Below are 18671 nucleotides of genomic sequence, written 5' to 3'. Positions count from 1 at the left end.
CCAGTCACATTTAAAATGAGGCCTGTAGGTCAGTGACACACACCTGCCATCATTTACAATGATTCTGTTCAAAATCAGATAAAAGTCAACTGTTGCTGTAGGATTTGTTTAAATAAATGTTGAAAGGTATGGAGAGAGATATTAAGGAATATCAAAGGCACTGAATGTGCAATAGAACCAAACCATCAGCAATAAGTAGAGAAAATTGAGCATTGCAAAGATCAGGAGGATGAGGAGAAAACTTATCAGGGAGGCTGCCAAAATTCCAATAGCAACACTGAAGGAATTACAGACATTTCTCGCAGGTAATGGACACTTCTTGCATGTAAATACCATCTATTGTATTCTGCATAAGTCTGGACTGTGAGGTTTTCTTACGAAGAAGAATATGCAAGCCTGTTTGAATTATGCCAAAAGATTCTTTCAGTCACCCCAAACCATGTGGGAAAATATGTTATAGTCTGATAAGTTGGACTTTGATGATATTTTTGGTGCAAAGCCAATTCAGAGCATCATCCTAGGAACACCATACTGACCGCGAAGCATGGTGGGGGTAGTGTTATGCTTTGGGGATGCTTCTTTTCAGCTGGCCCAGGAACACTTGTCAAGATAGATGGGAAAATGAATAGGTCCAAATACCAAGATAATTTGTCACAAAACTATCTGTCAAAAAGCTGAAAATGAAGAGGCATTTCACATTTTTACATAATAATGATCCCAAGAACACCTCAATATCAACAAAAGACATGGTATTTCTATATTTGTATGTGTTTTAAAAAAAAAAATCTTATTCCACAATATAGTCCCGATTGCTGTTATAATAACCTCCACTCTTCAGAAAAAGATGCTCCACTAGATTTTGGAGAGTGCTTGTGGAGATTTTGTGCTAATTCAGCCACAAGGGTTTTCCTAAAGTCAGCAACTGATGTAGGTGAGATTAAGTGAGGAGGCCTGGGGGCAGTCAGCGTTCACATTCAATAGGATTTAGGTCAGAGCTCTATAGCAGGAGATCTTCCACACACTTCCAACCCATGTAGAGCATCTTCATAGAGCATTGTCATGTTGGAACAGGTCCATGTAAAGAGAAAATCTAATGCTACCACATCCAAAGACTTCCTATACAATTGTCACATAGTCTATTTAGCTTGAAAGTGTTTTTTTACACTTGAAACTATTGCCAGCATTGTTCAATTCCAGATGTTTGAAGTGTTCACTTTATTTTTAAACCCGCTTTCCTCCACGTTAGCTTGGGACCACTTGCAATGTCCGAAAATCATCAACAAGCTAGCATTCATACCCATGAGATCACTAATCGTTTCTCAGTAGCTTTTGATTTATTGCTAATATTCCCGTTTTTTTAGGTGCTGTGTACTAGTGATGAGATCCCTCCAGCATTCCCTCGCTTGGGCTATCCCGTTCTCCGAAGGATTTATGATGGGGGATTCCTTAGGAATGTTTTGCCTCCTCCGTTCAAGCGAACGCAGCCAAAGCACTTTGACAACAAGACTGCAAAAACCTTAACAAACCTTTGATTTCCAAAACAGAGCTTCTCTGGGATGTAATCAGAAACACTGCTTTTCTATTCAACAAGAAACATACACACTTTTTTTTAATTTAATTTTGGATGGAACTTTTGTTTTCTTTCCAAAAAAACAGACCTAAATTAAAAATCATTGTGGTCCAATAAATCATTAATCATAAATGAATGAGAACCAAAAAACTAAATAAATAAAGGAAACGAAGGGGTAGATCGTCACGACGTTTTTGCATTAGCATTTGTTGATTCTCTTCCCAAAAGGTAAAACTGTTTCAAGATGAAGGAAGTTGGTGTGTTGTTTTTTTTTGTGCCTTCATGTTGTTGAAAATGCCAAAGTAAATCTAATGGTAATCGCATTATCTCTGTGATGTGGCTAAATAAGTATAATTCCCCAAACTCACAAATATTCATTCATGAGAAATTATTTGGTCTAGGCATCCTTGGGGGTCCCAAGAAGGTTAGGAACTGAACACAACCCCAAGTGGAACCAAAGGAACCAAATAATCAAAAGTTGGCAAGCAATAGAAGCCCTAAATACCACTGAGCTTCTTGCACATGCACATACACTTTTAAACAAAGTGACATTGCCCTTCAAACCAGCAGAACCCAAACAAAGTTAAAGAACCAAAGTTAAAAGGGATTTTTTTTTTTATTATTGTTGGCCGAATAGTTCATTCACAAATTTTTCATCTGGTGTTTTAAAACCAAACCACTTTCCAGAAGCACCACTCATGGGGGTTAAACAAATAAAGACTTTCACAGAGATGGGAGCAAAAGTTTAAGAAGCAGATGCAGTATGTGTTTCGTCCTGAACAGGTAATTTTTTTCAAATTATTCTTGTAATTCTTAAAATCAAAAAATAATCTATTCAGTCCATTCAAAAGATCCCATGGAGTTCTTTGAATATTCGAAAAGACTTTTTTTTGGGACGACTTCAAGGGACCAAAGTGTTCTCGCTGGTGTTGTTTTAATTTAAACTTCTGCTTCTGGATCTGTTAGGTGTTTTTGCACACTGCTCCTGATGAGGAAAGCTGTCGGTGGAAAAAAGTGACGGCGAAAACCTGCCTATTTGAGCATTAGCAGTGTGTCCACAATGTGCAAATGTGACATTCGAGGCAAAAGGGCCAGTCTCTTTCTTTTTTAAAGAAAATATATTCCGACATTCCTAAATAGATTCTGTCTGTTTACCAATCTGGTTTGTTTTTGACAGAAGTGAACGGGACATCCTTAATATGGCTTTAATAACACAAGGTTTAGAGTTCTTGTCATTCAAGATAAACATGTAAATGAAGGGAAAACAAAGACAGACTGACTCCTCATTGAAAGTCTATACTCTTGGGAAGCAGTTTCAGAGATCCTTCCTGGCTCTCGGCTGTTCTGCTTTTGTTTAGCTCTCTGCTGCAGAAAAATACAAGTAAAAAGAATTGTCATGGATTTGGATGCCTGCAGTCTAGGATTATTCAGAGAGGGTTATGGGTAACACTTCTCAAATAACCATCGTATGTGTCTGGAAGCTTAAGAGAACAAAAGGAATCGAAATTCATCCGAAAAACTGTGTCCCGGTAGCACAACAAAAGAAACAATAGTCTGGTAGCACAAAAAAATCAAGATGGGCAGAAATGACAATGACAACAGAATTTGGCTTTGTAGAAATACTTTTCAATCTTTCGGTCGCCATGGTACCTTCTCAGAGGTACACAATTTTTTTCAAGCTCCAATTATGCTTTCTTGATTGGATGGTTCCCTTGTATTTTGGCTCTAAATACTGGTAGATGGATTTATGAACCTAAAATTGCCCCCAGATGTAAATGTGTGCATGTACTCTATGTGCCAGGTGACCTGCAACTCGTCTACCATCTCCTGTTGGACTTGCTTTATTTAATTTACAGTAGAGGATGTTGAATCCATTCTTTAAAAAAAACAATACTTGACCAGACAGGAGTAGGGTTGTACATCAGGGAATCACCGATTTTTCTAATCATTGACTTAAATAAACATCAAAAAGCCAAAAGGATGTAAATCCTCTGGCTTAGTCCCAGTTGATGAGATCTTAGTCCTGCTGACAACCTGTCATGATTGCTGGCTTAATCTCAACTCGTTGCAAGAGTCTCGGCTTATATATGTATTAGGAATTACAGCTTGTTGTAACAAGCAGAGGGAAGGTTGCTGTTTTTGTAGTATTTTGGTGAGCCACAGTTTCAGAATAAAAAGCTGCCCTCTACTAAAGGGAGGTGCTCGGAACACCTGATGATATCTGACCAATTTGGCTCAGCCAATACCTCATCAATACTCCAGTCCTTCTGACTTGTCATCCCTTCGCAGTGCCCGAAAAGTAGTGTAGGTCCAGAGAGGCCCTGTCTTTCTCTTTGTCAAGTCTGGTAAGCCATGTTTTCTAGGGTAATGCAATTTTCAAATGGCTGATGCAGTTTTCTGTCACTAAGACCATGTTCATACTAAAACATTTTCATTTGAAAACACAGATTTTTCTCTCTCTTATTTTGGCAAAGTGGATACATTTGAAAATGCTGTTTTCACGTCACAGTGTGGATTCTTAAAAAACAGAGGCTTTCGTAAATGACAACGCATTTTTCAGTCTTTGCTGTGACTTTCAAACGGCCGAAAAGTAATGACGCTGGTTGAATCCTCTTTTTTTTTGCTCATGCGCATTACAGTGACATTTTCGTTTTCATGGAGCACTGTTGGACAAAAACACTGTTTTCAAATGTATCCAGATTACGGTAGATGTAGCCTGAGTAACCATTCCAGGCCAAATAAATCCTTGCAGTTGTTGACTCTCTTCCATCTGTACCAGACCCTTATGCATTGTTACAAATACCTGCTCGGCACTATGGTGGCCCCCATAGTTGTTGGCCCAATCTTCACAAAGAGGTTTATAAGAACATGCTCAAGCCATGGTTCCTCAAGACCTACCTGCTATTATCTTTGACTGCTGCCAATATCTCAATAGCCCTGGTCATTCCAAAATATGAAAAGTAACATCAAATTGCAGGGGGTAGTCTAGTGGTTCTTCACAAAATATTTTCTGGAACCCTTAAACAGTCTTTCCAGTTCAAATTATATTCAAGCATTTCCTTATGAGGATATTGTGTCTAAACAGGATACATAGTATGCAGGTCACCTAACTTTTAACATAAAATCTTACACTGATGGCCATGGGTGCTTTTCCCAAACATCATATGGCTTGGAACCTTGGAATTACCTAGAAGACATTTTAGAACCGCTTGTCCATCTTAAGAACTTCTTTTAGGTAATTCATGGGTTCCATGTATTGAGTTTTTTTCAGTCCGCATACAAGAGGAGTTACGAACATGAGGACCAACAGGTGATCACTACTACAAAATGGCATCATAATTCAAACTGGTGGGAAAGAGTATGGCCGAAGAATTATTAGGTCTATCCAAGCCTCCAAACTCCATTAAATATCCAAACCTTTCTGATAAATATGGGCTCTTTCCTGTAAATCTCAAAAAGACAGTGAGAGATCTAGCAGCTTGAGCAGGCTTGGTCAACTGTGATAATTGGGCCAATGGATTTTAAATCTCCAAAATCAACCATAGTATTACATAATTCTCTAAAAGTTTTTTTGAGTAACCAGATATGGAGATAGAACAAAGAAGAATTAAGTCTGGCCACCTGTTTGGTCAAAAAAAAAAAAAAAAAAAAAAAAAAGAGTAATTAAAAGACATTTATTTGTTTGTCTTTGTACAATTCAAAAAGTCTTAAATACAGTTTAACGCACACAGCTGTGTCCACAGTAGCACCATCCAATGGAGCGATTGGGGATCAGTGATGCAGAGGATCTCCCAAACCTTTAAAACAAGAAGACCAGTAAAAATCTGATACATGCTTCAAAGAGAAGCAAGTCTCAGATGCTTAAAGAACTGCTTTGGCAGCATAAGTGTAGTCTCAACACTCGGTTGCATTCAATGTAGTATCTAATGTCAGAAAACTCAGAACCATAACTGCCGATGGCGTGAAGACATATTTGCGTAAGCAGGTCTGCAGGGTCCCTTTATGAGTCCAGCAGCAGCAATGTGTCAAATGAAGCGGGAGCTGATACAATTATATTTCTGGCTAATTCAATGCAGAAACTGGAACTTACTCAGCTGTACTCTACTGGGTACTGATCATAGGAAAAAATGATAAAAACCCTTCAGCAATGCATACATAGAAACAGTTCCCAAACACTGCAAACACATCTCCAAGACGTCTTAGTCATTTAGGATGACAGTGATTAGTGATTTGCTTTCCTCTTTTGAGGATTCTTGGACTGTGCTATCAGATGTTTGGGGGTTTTTAATATAACAGACCTAAATCGGTCCATGTTTTGCTTGGACCTGAAACCGATTTCTAATGTTCGCATTTTGTCTATAGATAAATAATAAGTGTAAAAAGGTATGTTATTTAAAGGCTTGGTTAGTAACACAAATTGGTGTTTGACACAAATTTGTCCAATAAATAAAAAAGCAAATTAAAGCTAAAGCTTGGTGAAAACATTTGTCTTTCTTTACTTATTTGCGCAATATCGCAAATGTAATAATAATAAATAAATAAATAATGTGGAGGAAAAATGCCTTTTTGATGCGGATCAAAGTGGAAAAGAGAAGAAGATGCGAGTGAACTAGCATTCACAAGCACACCAAATGGAAGAAGTCCAGCTTCAAAATTTATGTTTACTTGGTTTTCTGGCAAATGACAAAAAATAATGACTTGGTTAGCGATCAAGAAGATCGCAAAATGAGTGACTGACAATCAATGCAATTATTTGGGATCCAAACCATGGAATCGTATTCACTGTCCATACCATGGGGTAAAGCAAAAGGCAGACAGAGCGAGTCCTGGCTTGTCCAGTGATTGTAATCAGAGGGAGGCAAATATGATTTCGATATATTTACAGGAGGGGTAGCTTTGTGGTTAAGGTATTGGATTTAAAATGCAAAGGTCATGAGTTCAAATCCCAGCCACACTATGATGCCACTCCTGGGCCTCTAAATTTTGAATGAGATAAATGTAAGTCGCTCTGGATAAGGACCGTAAACGCCATAAATGTAAATCTTACCTGGAACATGAAGGCATAAGTAGGCAAACAGGGATTAACATGAAACAGGTGAAGACAATCAGTTAATGATAGGATGAGGATAAGATAACAACACCAAAGCCAGAAACGAAAGCACATGGCATTCATTGCCTTGGAAACATGACATGGGGAATTCATGAGAACATGAACCCAGGAACCCGAATCAATAAATATGTAAGTAGAGTTATAAGATGAATGGTAAAGTTCCTAAAAAGACATCACACTGTCGGACATGCATTTTCACTCCTTTGATTTCCGTATTCTATCCATCTTATCTCTTTTTTTTTTAGATGTAAAGAAAAAATGGCACAAAAATGTTGCAACCTGACTAACATGCCAGGATGACTGTTCCCCCGAGCCAAGGATAAATCCACAGGGAGTACAGACCTGACCTCAGCTTCACTCCAGGAGAGATGGTTCTGGACCTTTCAATTAAATATTCCACATCTGGAGAACAGGTTGCTCGTACAAACACACACACACACACACACACACACACACACACACACACACACACACACACACACACACACACAAGAAACAGGAGCAGCAGGATTTGATAACCTGCTATGCGTTTGCAAAAACATTATATAAGCATAATTATGAAGAATGAACCGATACACTAAAGAGCCTGTTGGAGAATTTTTGGAGCTGCACAATTTTACACCATGTACACAAATAAGTTGAAGAGCATGTAAGTGTGTGTATGTGTGTGTGTTTTGGCTTGTGGTGATATCATGATCGGGGTTGGTGGCTCATCCATTGCAACAGGTGGTGCAGAACCCATAGCATTGAACAAATATTAATCTTTAAATTAGGTTCTCATTCATAGGAACACCCTGAGAAACATCCTGAGGTACTCCTAAAGAACTCCATGAGCAACTGAGAAACACCCTTAGGAACACCTTCCGAGGCAGAGGAAGAACCTAAGAAACTCTCTAAGGAGAACTTTGAGGAACACCCTGAGAAAGCCCAGAGGAACACAATGTATATGAGTAAGTAAAAGAGTGTGTGTCTGTGTGTCTGTGTGTGTGTGTGTGTGTGTGTGTGTGTGTGTGTGTGTGTGTGTGTGTGTGTGTCAGCTTGTGCTCAGCAATGTTCAGCAACTATTATTCTTCATTGAAACCCTCATTCACAGGAGCACCCTTAAGAGCACAATGAGAAACAGCCTGAGGAACACTGAGAGAAACTCCTGAAGAAACACCATTAAGAACTATTTGAGCAGCTGAGAAACACCCTTAGCAAATCCTTGAAAAAACTGCTGAGGAACCCTGAGGAGCACCCTGAGAAACTCAATAAAGGAACACAATGAGAAACAGCCTGAGGAACACCAAGATCAACTCCTAAAATAAAAACACCCTAAAGATGTACATGAGTAAGTAAAAGAGTGTGTGTGTGTGTGTGTGTGTGTGTGTGTGTGTGTGTGTGTGTGTGTGTGTGTGTGTGTGTGTGTGTACTTGTGTGTGTTTGTCAGCTTGTGCTGATATTTAACAAATATAATCTTCATTATAATCATAATCTTCTTTCACAACACCCTAAGGAACACCCTGAAGAACACTTTAAATAACATACTCTGAGGAACACCCTAAAGAACACTCTGAAAAGCGATTTTTACAGCATGTTCATGAGAAACTAAAAGAGCAGATGTGTATATAATGTGTTTGTGTTTCGATGATCATGATATGATTGGTGGTGGTACATCCAGTAGACCGCGATGCTGAACCCTATCGTATATATCGTATTAGCATTCATCAAACATTCATCCTCAGGAAATCCTCATTCATAAAGTTGTTTTTTTTTATAGTGAAAGTTCTATTGATCTCAGAAGATTGTGGGTTAAAAATTTCAGCACCACAAAGCTGCCATGTCTGGGCCCTTAAGCAAGGCCCTTTGACCCTCAATTTCTTAGCTGCATAAACAAGTGACACAACCATTATTTATATGACTGAAAGCGATATAGCAAAGACATGGAGAAATAATCAGAAATGCGTGCAGACCCCAGTTTTTTCCATTCAAAGGCTCAAATTTTTTGTTGTTTGTTTGTTTTAGCTGGATGTCTGTAGGTCTTTAAGTCGAGTAAATTTTTTTCTTTTTCTTTCGTTGTTGACGTCATTCTGCCATATAAAAATCTACGGACCCGAGCAGCTGCTGCTTTTTTCTTCCTAATCCTTTCGAAACCTCACCATGAAACAGTGATTTCACACTTTTTTTTCCTGATAAAATCAGAACTTTGGCTTTGAATCACTCAGACAATAAAGGGAAAAATGTGTAATATACACCGTACATTTAAGAGTCATACTCACAGTTAATTCTACAGAACTCGCGATGATGTGAAGGTACAACATAGTCTTGTGATTCATCTCTCCGCTATTTTCTAACACCCACCCCCCCCCACCGAACCGCAATTAAAGTCAAGATTCCACCCATATTGCTGCTAGCAATTACATCAAATAAATGTTTGACAGTGTTTACACAATGATCGTAGAAGTTCAGGATGAGTGCCACGCATTGTTGATTAAAGTTTTTTTTATAATTGGGATAATTTTTTTCTATAAAGAATGCCAGTATGGTGACATCTATTCAAACGGAGCTTAATTTCAGCCGTTCGGTCTGACGGATGATGAAGTGCGCTTTGTGGTATTAGCATATTTTCCACTAGACTGAATGTTTTTCCGCGGCATTCGGTTTACGACACTGAAACGAGGAACGAAACTGTCACGGACCGAGAAAGCAATTGAGATTAATGATAGAAATGCGGCCTGGTAAAAGTGGCTGTGGTGCCGAGCACACCCTCTCCTTCATTCGAGAGAACCTCAAACCATTGGGCCACTGCAGCGGGTCACATGATTGCGGCGAGCCCTCGCGTGCTAATTGGACAAGGGATGACGAGCCAAGTCAAGTGTGAGGGGAAAGAGCTCCTGCTACACCTACAGACGAGAGGAGAGGACTGGGGCTTGTGGCTAATAAGGCTGTACTGATAGGAGGTCTCGTTCTGAAGCCAAACAGGAAACCGAGAAATTCAGCCGAACTCCAAAAAGACACACTCCATCAACAGGAAAGAATATGTTTTGAGTAGACTTGACACTGATTTGTTTCGTTCAGTGGCGTATCACGAAACAATTCCCTTTTTTTTCATAAAAAAATGACACTCCATACAGTTAGTTCCCCAAGTTGTTGTTCAACAGGATGATCCTCAGAGTGATTCTCAGGACATTCCTTAGTGTTTCTCTGGTTGCTCCCCAAGTTTATTCTCACAATGTTCCTCAGAAAGTTCTTAATGGTGTTCCTTAGAGTGTTCTTAATCTAGCACCAGAGACCCCTTTTCATAAACGTTCTCAAAACATTGCCCACGTTTTTATAAGTATGTCCACTGTACAAGTCCCTGTAAAGGAGCCCTTCCTGTAGAAACGATCGCTTGTGTTTGCTTAACTATAATCCAGACACTTCTTTGCAGTGGTTTTTCACTTGCCGGACAAAACTATGAAGGCAGCGCCAAGGTACGGATTTATTCTTCATGAATAAATATAACTAAACTGGCTCAGAGTGAATGGATTCTGTAATAGGTACAAGATTCAAACCACACCAAAGAAGCCTTGTGTGATTAAATCCGTTTACATTAATTCGAGCAGCTGTTAGCTGATTTATAAGCGATTTATATCGGCATTCTTTCACCCAGCTGTTCTCGTAATGGAGCTTGCGCAGAACCCGAAGCCCTGATGAGCTGACATGGCTAAGGGGAGAGATGAAAATAGTGATGATCCAAGATGGAAGCAATTATAATCAGTTAGGAATTTAACCACGTTGCCTGGGCGGCCCGGCTGGCAGCCTGTGACTAGGCCGAGCCTTCATGTAAGCTCTACCAGTACAGATATAACGGGACAATCGAATTCATGGGGGAGAACTTTGAACCCTGAGGAAAGCTTGAGAAACACCTTGAGGAACTTTATGAGTAACACCTTGAGAATCATCTTGAAGAATTCCCTGAAAAAAGACCTTGAGATAAATCCTGAACAATGCCTGGAGGATCACCTTGAACACCATAAAGATCTTCCAGACAAAGACCTTACAGAATGGGTTTAAAGCGTTTTTGGGCTAGTTTACAAACCACACCATGGACAGAGATCTTGTTGTATAGAAATTAATTTAATCATATGTAGTTCTTCCTCAAACTGTTAGCACAAAATTGGAGGCACACAACTGTATAGAATGTCTTTGGATGTAGTACTATGAAATTTTGCCTTCACTTGAACAAGGAGACCAAACCTGTTCCAGCATGACAATGTCCATGTTCACATAGTCAGCTCCATGAAGCTATACTTTACATGGTTGGTGTGGGAGGTCTCGTAATTTTAACCCTCCTGAAGACCTTTTGGAATTAATTGGAACGCTAACTGCACCCCCATTTCTTCTCAACCTACATAAGTATTTAACATTACTGACACCTATGTGGCTGAATGAGCTAAAATCTCTATATAGCACAGAATCTCATGAAACATCTTCCCAGAAGAGCGGAGACTCAAAGACTCAAAGATACTCGAAGAAATTTAAATAAATAGTCTATATAGCCTATAGCATTAGCTCATGGGTGTTGCCTCATACTAGAAAATAAAGAACTGTCAAGCTTTCCTGACTACAATGTTTAAAATAAAAATTTTTAGGAGGAACTTCGAGAGCTTGTTCTTCATTCCCTCGAATGGTGGTTAAACTGGCGGAGACAACGGGATGAGCTAACGCTCGTGTTTTTTTGGGGGGGGTTTCGATTAAATTGGCACAGCCTTTTTTTTTTCCCCCTCAAAAGCCACTACACACATGCATGATGACTATCCCAGCAGGAGTTCTGGCATTCTTAAAGATGACAAATATGTTTTGCGCATGGAGACGAACGGCGTGTCGACAGGCCGCGATCCTGGAAGCGCGCTGTGCTGTTGTTAGAAAAACAGCGCACCTTCCAGATCCTTTCAGAGGTTCTCGTAAAAAGAAAGGGGGGAAAAAAGAAACAGGTGCAAAAATCTGATCGTGTTGAAAGTCAGAGAAGATCGCAATGACATCTGCAAAGCTATAAATCAAGTGGGCTACCAAAGCTTTACTCTAGTGGTGGATATTGGCACTAGGAGATAATAGATTATTTACAGCCGCGCTAGCAACACACATGGCGTGCGCTCAAGTTAATTCTTATTGGGCGAGCTGACGTGTGGGGATAAAATTGGCCAGAGAGGTCCTCAGAGATACTTTCATGCCAATGTCAATGGAGAAGAAGATCGACTAGAGGGAACTTTTTGTGGAAATCTCTCCTGTTCATGAGCACATGAATCCCTTGGCCTCAGAGTCCATTGAGAACTCACATTAATGGTCTCGCAAAAACTAAAGTCGTTATTTCGTCTCACCTTTCTTATGACGGGTGCAATTTTCCTGGACTTAATCAAACTCTTATTCAAACGATGATCTGTTTTCTTGATCGCAAAAAAAAAAGCCAATCTTGGATTCTTGTCTGGAGAGGAACTCTGAAATATGGCAAGAAACTAAACGGCATCACATGGTAGAGTGTTTTTTGGATTTAAACTCCTTCGTCTAAACACAATGGACAGCCATTTAAACATCAGCCACCAGAAGCAGGCGGAGATAAATGTATCGTTTAGAAGCTCGCCTACAAGTATGATCAATCAATTGATGAAAATGAGTTGAGCTGAGGTAGATCAATCTTGAATGTATATTACTATGTGAGTGCTAATTCAGGGCTCGGTGTGAGATGTTCCAGGATGTTTGTGCATAATACTGAGGTGAATAACAGCCCAAGTGGCGAAGCAAAGCGGAGCAGAGCTTCCGCAATCTGTAAAAGTCAAACAATTTTGGAGCAACTTCAGAATAACGTTCCTCAGCATAACTCTGGAGAATCTCTGTCCTCAAGGGACAAGGGTGAAAAATCAACATTGGATGATCTTCAGGTCATCAGGCAGCACTACATTTAAGACAGTCATGATTCTGTAATGGAAATCACTGCATGGGCTCATGCACACCTCCAGAAATCATTGTCTGTGAACACAGTTTGCAATATCATTCACAAATGCAGGTTAAAGCTCTATCAATGCAAAGAAGAAGTCATGTGTGAACATGATCCATAAACATTTTTCCTTAAAATGGAATATATTTTCTCAGTTTTGAGACGTTTTTTTCTTTGTTTGTTTTATTCCTAATAAAATATCGATTTAAGAGATTGGCAAATCGTTGCATTCTGTTTTATTTACAATTGGCCCATATGGCTTGTTAGAGTTGAAATTCTGCTTGATTTACTTAGATTTAATAGCAAGAGTGGGCGAATGACGTGCATCTGTGTTGTGTCTCTGCTAATACTGAAGATGTCGGAGTTAACTCCTGGTGCTATTTTTTCCTAATACTTCTAATTTGAACATCTTCTTTTCCAGTTTATTCAATTAATCTTGTGCCCAAACCCATTTATAAAATCACTGTATTCACTATTCAGATCGGTAACGTCATTAGGAAATGTGTACAAGAGACGTCTCGCTTTGTATGGAATTGTATGTTACTATGGTTACAGTTGTTTATATGGCGAAGTTTGGTCCTCATTGAACAAAGCATTCTCATTGCTAATTGGTTCCAGCGTCAAATGGGCACACAATGCTAGTTTAGCTACGCTAAACTTTTTCCGATCTGTTTTTGGTTTTGTCGTCATGTTTTCTTTTTTGTATTTGTGCGTTTCTTGGTGCCTTTGACGAGTTTTCTTGCATTTTAATGAGTTATCATAAGTCACAGCTTTTGGCTTGTGAGAAATATCGGGCTTTTGATGCCAAATAAAACTCTTGCGACGCTGTTAAAAATTTGAGCTACAAGAGCACACAGGGTAAATCTTTTCCACAAAAAAAAAATAATTGTACAAGACTCATCGTGCTCATGATTGCAGGAACACCTGGTCACTCTGAACTGAGGTTCTGAGTTGGGATCCAGTTGACAGGCTTTCATGACAGATTAACAATGCTAGCACAAGCGTGTCGTTAATCTTCGTTATTTTTCACCCTGACACAGCAGTGGAAACGTGAACGGATATTGCAAACGCTAATCGAAGATCGGTGTGAAAACATTGTTGTAGTTAGCGTCCTTGTGAGCAAACACCAGCGTTGACTACGTTGTCTAGAAGATTTTAGTTTTTTAACAAGACAAAGGTGAAGGTTGGATCTTCTCCTGGCTTTACGGCATGCGTTTATTTTTTTCCCAGCTGCCGGCAATTACTCTGCCTGCAGAATATAGTGTGTGAAAGACGCTAACAGATTTTCAGAATCATCTCCCTATCGGGCCTTCAGTATTCTTTACAATTACTACAAAACCAGATGGCGGATTTTCCTCTGAAAAACACTTCTCCTACGTGTGTGTGTGTGTGTGTTTGTGTCTAAAGATCATGTCCAGGACCATCATAGTCTCCTCTCCATCTCTTCTCCATCACTTTGCCCAGATGGCTCATCACACTTCATTTTAGCCAAACTCCTACAGGCCCCTGTATCACACATAGAACATTTAAATTTTAATTAAAATCAGCTTGAGGTAATAACGACATGTTTTCTGTCCATTAGCAAGTTTTCTTAGCGTTTTTGCTTTCTTGGCTAGTCGTCTCTGAGTTTGGCATCATCACATGCCGTCCTCATATTAGTGGCTTTTCGATGAGAAATGATTCTCACGCTGCCAGAAATGACTTGTTTGGTCACAATGGCACTGAACTGATGCTGATTTCATAATTTATTGACATCTGGAATGAGAATATTACAGTTTAATCTAATCTTGTGCAAAACCTTTGTTTCAGCCACAAGAACATTAGTAAAGTCAGGTCTTGATGTAGGTAAGGTGAGGAGGCCTGGGGTACCAATTCATCCCAGAGGTTCTCGGTACGGTTGCGGTCAGAGCTTTAGTGCAGGCCATTCAAGATCTTTTACTCCAAACCGTGTCAAGCAGATATTCATGGAGCTGTTTGTGGACATGGGCATAGTCATGATGGATCTAAAGACATCCTAAAAAATTGTGTGTTTTCAAGTTTGTTGTAACAGTTTGGCTGAAAACTGGCAATACTTTGTCTATATGGTGTAGCTAATATAACAAACTAACATACCAAACAAAGCATTCACGATTCATGAGGAAATCGATGTCCAGATTAGCCAGAAGAAATGATGCCATGGCCTGTCCACATCCACATCGTACTTAATAAACTGCTCTTCCCTTTGTGCTCACTGATCTCACTGGGCAACAAGTTTGCGGCAAATCGGACAAAAATGGTGTTCGGGTGTCATGACGAGCTGCGTATATTCAGTGTATGGTCCATTGTTGGAATAAAATGAGTATGTGTTAACAGGAAAGAGTATCACTGGATAAAAAAACTGAAAAGAAATAAATGAAAGCACATACAGCAGTCGAATCAGTTCATCATTAGTTCATCGAGTCACTACAGGAAAAAACTGATTAAAACACGTAAATAATTAGTATTTAGGAAGGTTGCCCTCTAGTGGTCTAGAGGGAGGAAAAAATGCAGGATAGATGTCACAAAAGGATTAATTGCCTTCTTTGAGCCAAAAATGTGTCTTTTTGTATTTGTCTTTTGTGTGTGTGTGCGTGTGTGTGTGTGTGTGTGTGTGTGTGTGTGTGTGTGTGTGTGTGTGTGTGTGTTGTTTGAGCGCACACCAAGTGGCAGACAAATCTAAGTTTCCCACATGTGGAGAACTCGCATATTCCTTTTTTTTCCACCACATGGCCTCTGTAATTCTGCATCTGATCTCTTCATCAGTCAACTTTCAAAACAAAATGATTTTCAGGACTTGGAAATAGACTTGTCTGCAGTTTGCGCCGACATTCGAGAGTTGATTGAAAACAGCCATCGACGGTTTGTTTATTTGTTGACTATGTTGAACTGTCAGGCAGCGGCTTGATTTTGACATTAAAACTTGTACATTCTGAATTGGTCATAATCACGAAAATCATGTGCACAAATTATATTAAATATGTTTATAGTGCATTGGAGGTCAAAAGGTAACGCTGGAGGAGCTGGAAATATTCGTAGGTCAGATGTGAGAAGCTGTTCACAATATGCTCACAAAAAGAAAGATCGTTCAGAACATGACTTTCTGGTGGTGAAAATTTGCACTTCCAACTTTACCTGGTATCTCCCTTTAGACTAAGGCATAGTTGTGCTATATTCTTTCCATTTCATTAAATAACAGCTTTAATGTTGTTTAAAGTTTGAAATATACGTTTATTACCACAACCATGTATGAAATGTTCTTTTAAGAACCTGTTTTGATAATATCTTGGTTTTCAAGATGCTCTGTCTTCAGGTATGTACTTAAAGAAACGAGAGATCTTCTCTTTGGATGTGGGAAGGGAAATTTTCCCTTCAGTTGAACTAGGAGACCTGAACCTGTTCCAGCATGACAAATGCAAATCCTGTACACAAAGCCAGCTCTATGAAGATCTGCTTTACATTAGTTGCAGTGGAAGATCTTGACTGCCTGTTAAAGAACTTTGAGCTGAACCCTCCTGAACACCTTTGGGATCAATTGGAACACCTCCTCACCTCACCTAAACCGGTACCTGACTTTACTAAAGCACATATGGCTTTGACATACACATAAAACAAAAACCTCAAAACATATACACGGGGTAAAAGAATAGACAGCCAAGGCATCTATCCATTGATTTGAAGGAACGCTGTTCTTCCTGACAAGGAGTTGAATCTTTTCAGATGATACATAGCGTATTAGGCAAAGAGAAAGCAATTGTTTCACTCACCAACTCTCAAGGAATCTCTTTGGCTTTCACCCTGGATTAACAAAACCCTTAATTTATGTCCACTTTAATGACCAATTCAGCATCACACATTCATATGACCATCCAAGCCCAGCATGATGCTCCAGATTCAGCTCTCGTCTTTAAACTTTATCGAGCGTTAACACTGAAGCACCTGTTTCTAAGGTGAACTGGGACCCAATCCTGCTAAGCTGAAAACAGATTCAAAGCTGGATTGCTCTGGTCCAGTTCAGACCTGATTGGTGTCGGTCATCCTCCATTCCAGAATACACTCTATAGATTTCTTTGATGGATCTCCCTCTTGCTAACATCATCCTGTATCCTTCCAGAAATGTAAATATCTGCTTTGCCAAATACGAACAGGAAGCGTATTACAGTTTCGCCGTTTCATCCCAAAGGGTTCATGTCCGAGCTCTGTAGCAGGCCACTCAAGATTTCATGTGAAGCAGATCGCCATGTGTGTACAGGTGCATTGTCATGCTGGGACAGGTTGGGTTCTCCTAGTTCAAGTGAAGGAAAAATGTCATGCTACCAAAAAAACAAAAGACGTCCTATACAATTGTCTGCATCCAACTTTGCGGTTTCAGTTTGGGGAAGAACCACGTATGACTGAAAAGTCAGGTGTCCTAATAATTATGCCTTATAGTCAAACTAATTATAAGTTGAATGCTTTAAAATGTTAAAGGAACATCAACAAAATCACTGCCAGTTGATAACCTTCTGATTCCTACAGGAACAAAAACCAACTACTGCTTTTACCACAGATATTTTTAGGTCCTAAACTTTTTTTTTTTTTTTTTTTTAAGTGTGTTGCTTTTCTATGAAATTCTGGACACCACGCCTGTGGTTTTGTGGAGCCTCGGCCCGTGCCATGGTCAGGAAATAAGTTGAAAATAAACAGCTTTAAATATGAGGCTCAGACAGAAAGTGCTTCACCATCTATATTTGTATTTTGGTGTGTCGGGATAGGATGGATCAAGTTTGTTTTGATTTTGGTTGAAATAATCATTGGAGGCAAAGGTCATTCTGTGTACTGTCCAGATGGAGACCCACGTACAAACATTACCTCATGATTTACTGGTTCATGCACCCACACATTCCTCTAATCGTCACTCACAATGAACCGCTAAGCACAGAGTTAAATCTCTGCTGTCGCTAGGGAATAAATAGCTTCGCGACTTTGAATCTCTAGACATGTGCAGAGGATCTTTCACAGCTTTCAACTTAAGGCTTAAATGACAACATGGAACGTGGGATTCATACTGAGAAGGCTTTTTTCAAGGCATGCTGTGTGTACTGTATGTGTGTGCATGCAACATATGGACAAAAAGTATTGGGTCACCGGACCTTTACAGCCATCTGTGGTTCTTCCCCATATCTATTAGCACAAAGATGAAGGCACATAGTTGTATGGGACGTCTTTAGATCAAACAAATCTCCACAAAATCTAGTGAAACATCTTCCCAGAAAAGTGGAGCTTGCTATAACACTGTATAAGGACTAAATGAATGGAATGAGATGCCCAAAAAAGGTACATGCCAATTTTATGATCAGGTGTCCACCAACTTTTGTCCATATAGTGTGTGTGTTTCCTCATAGGCCCACACAGATATTCATCAAATACTGGATTCTGATTGGTCAGAATAGTGTGGTGCAGAATGCTGTAGTGCAGCTTTATAGTTTGTATATACTTATACTTTTTATAGTATAGTTTCCATAGCAACAGCTCGTACAGAGACTTGTTTGGCACGGTATTTTTTCACAGCATCTACTCTTTTCGTTGTTATTCATCCGAGCAGCATCACGGCGCCACATTACTCTTTCTCCTTTCCCTGCTGAAGCTCCAGGGTGATTGTCACTAATCCCTAAAAGTCCACGTCTATCGTGGACGGTTCAGGTTCTCTGGGAACGAGGACGCTCGACTAGAGCCAAAACACACGGCAGGCTCATTACCGGATAATCGTGTGATTCCCACAGAATGTGACTGAGTGCGTACACACAATACGATGAGGGACAACGATAGAGGACAATGTGACTGTCTATCAGCAGCAGATTATAAAGCTGAATAATGCAGCTCGGCGGTATTAACACGTCCGTTTATGTATCCATGGTGACGTGAGCGAGCCGGGAAAAGAGCGGGATTTTATTTCCAGGCAAATAAATACAGTTGTTGGGACTTTCCAGTTTCAGAGTTAGCCACACACACACTCGTATATAATGAGTGTAATACTATAACCG

Source organism: Silurus aristotelis, assembly GCF_946808225.1.
Source record: "Silurus aristotelis genome assembly, chromosome: 9".
NCBI lineage: Eukaryota > Metazoa > Chordata > Actinopteri > Siluriformes > Siluridae > Silurus > Silurus aristotelis.
The sequence above is the reverse complement of the archived record's forward strand: the minus strand, read 5'-3'. Positions refer to the sequence as shown.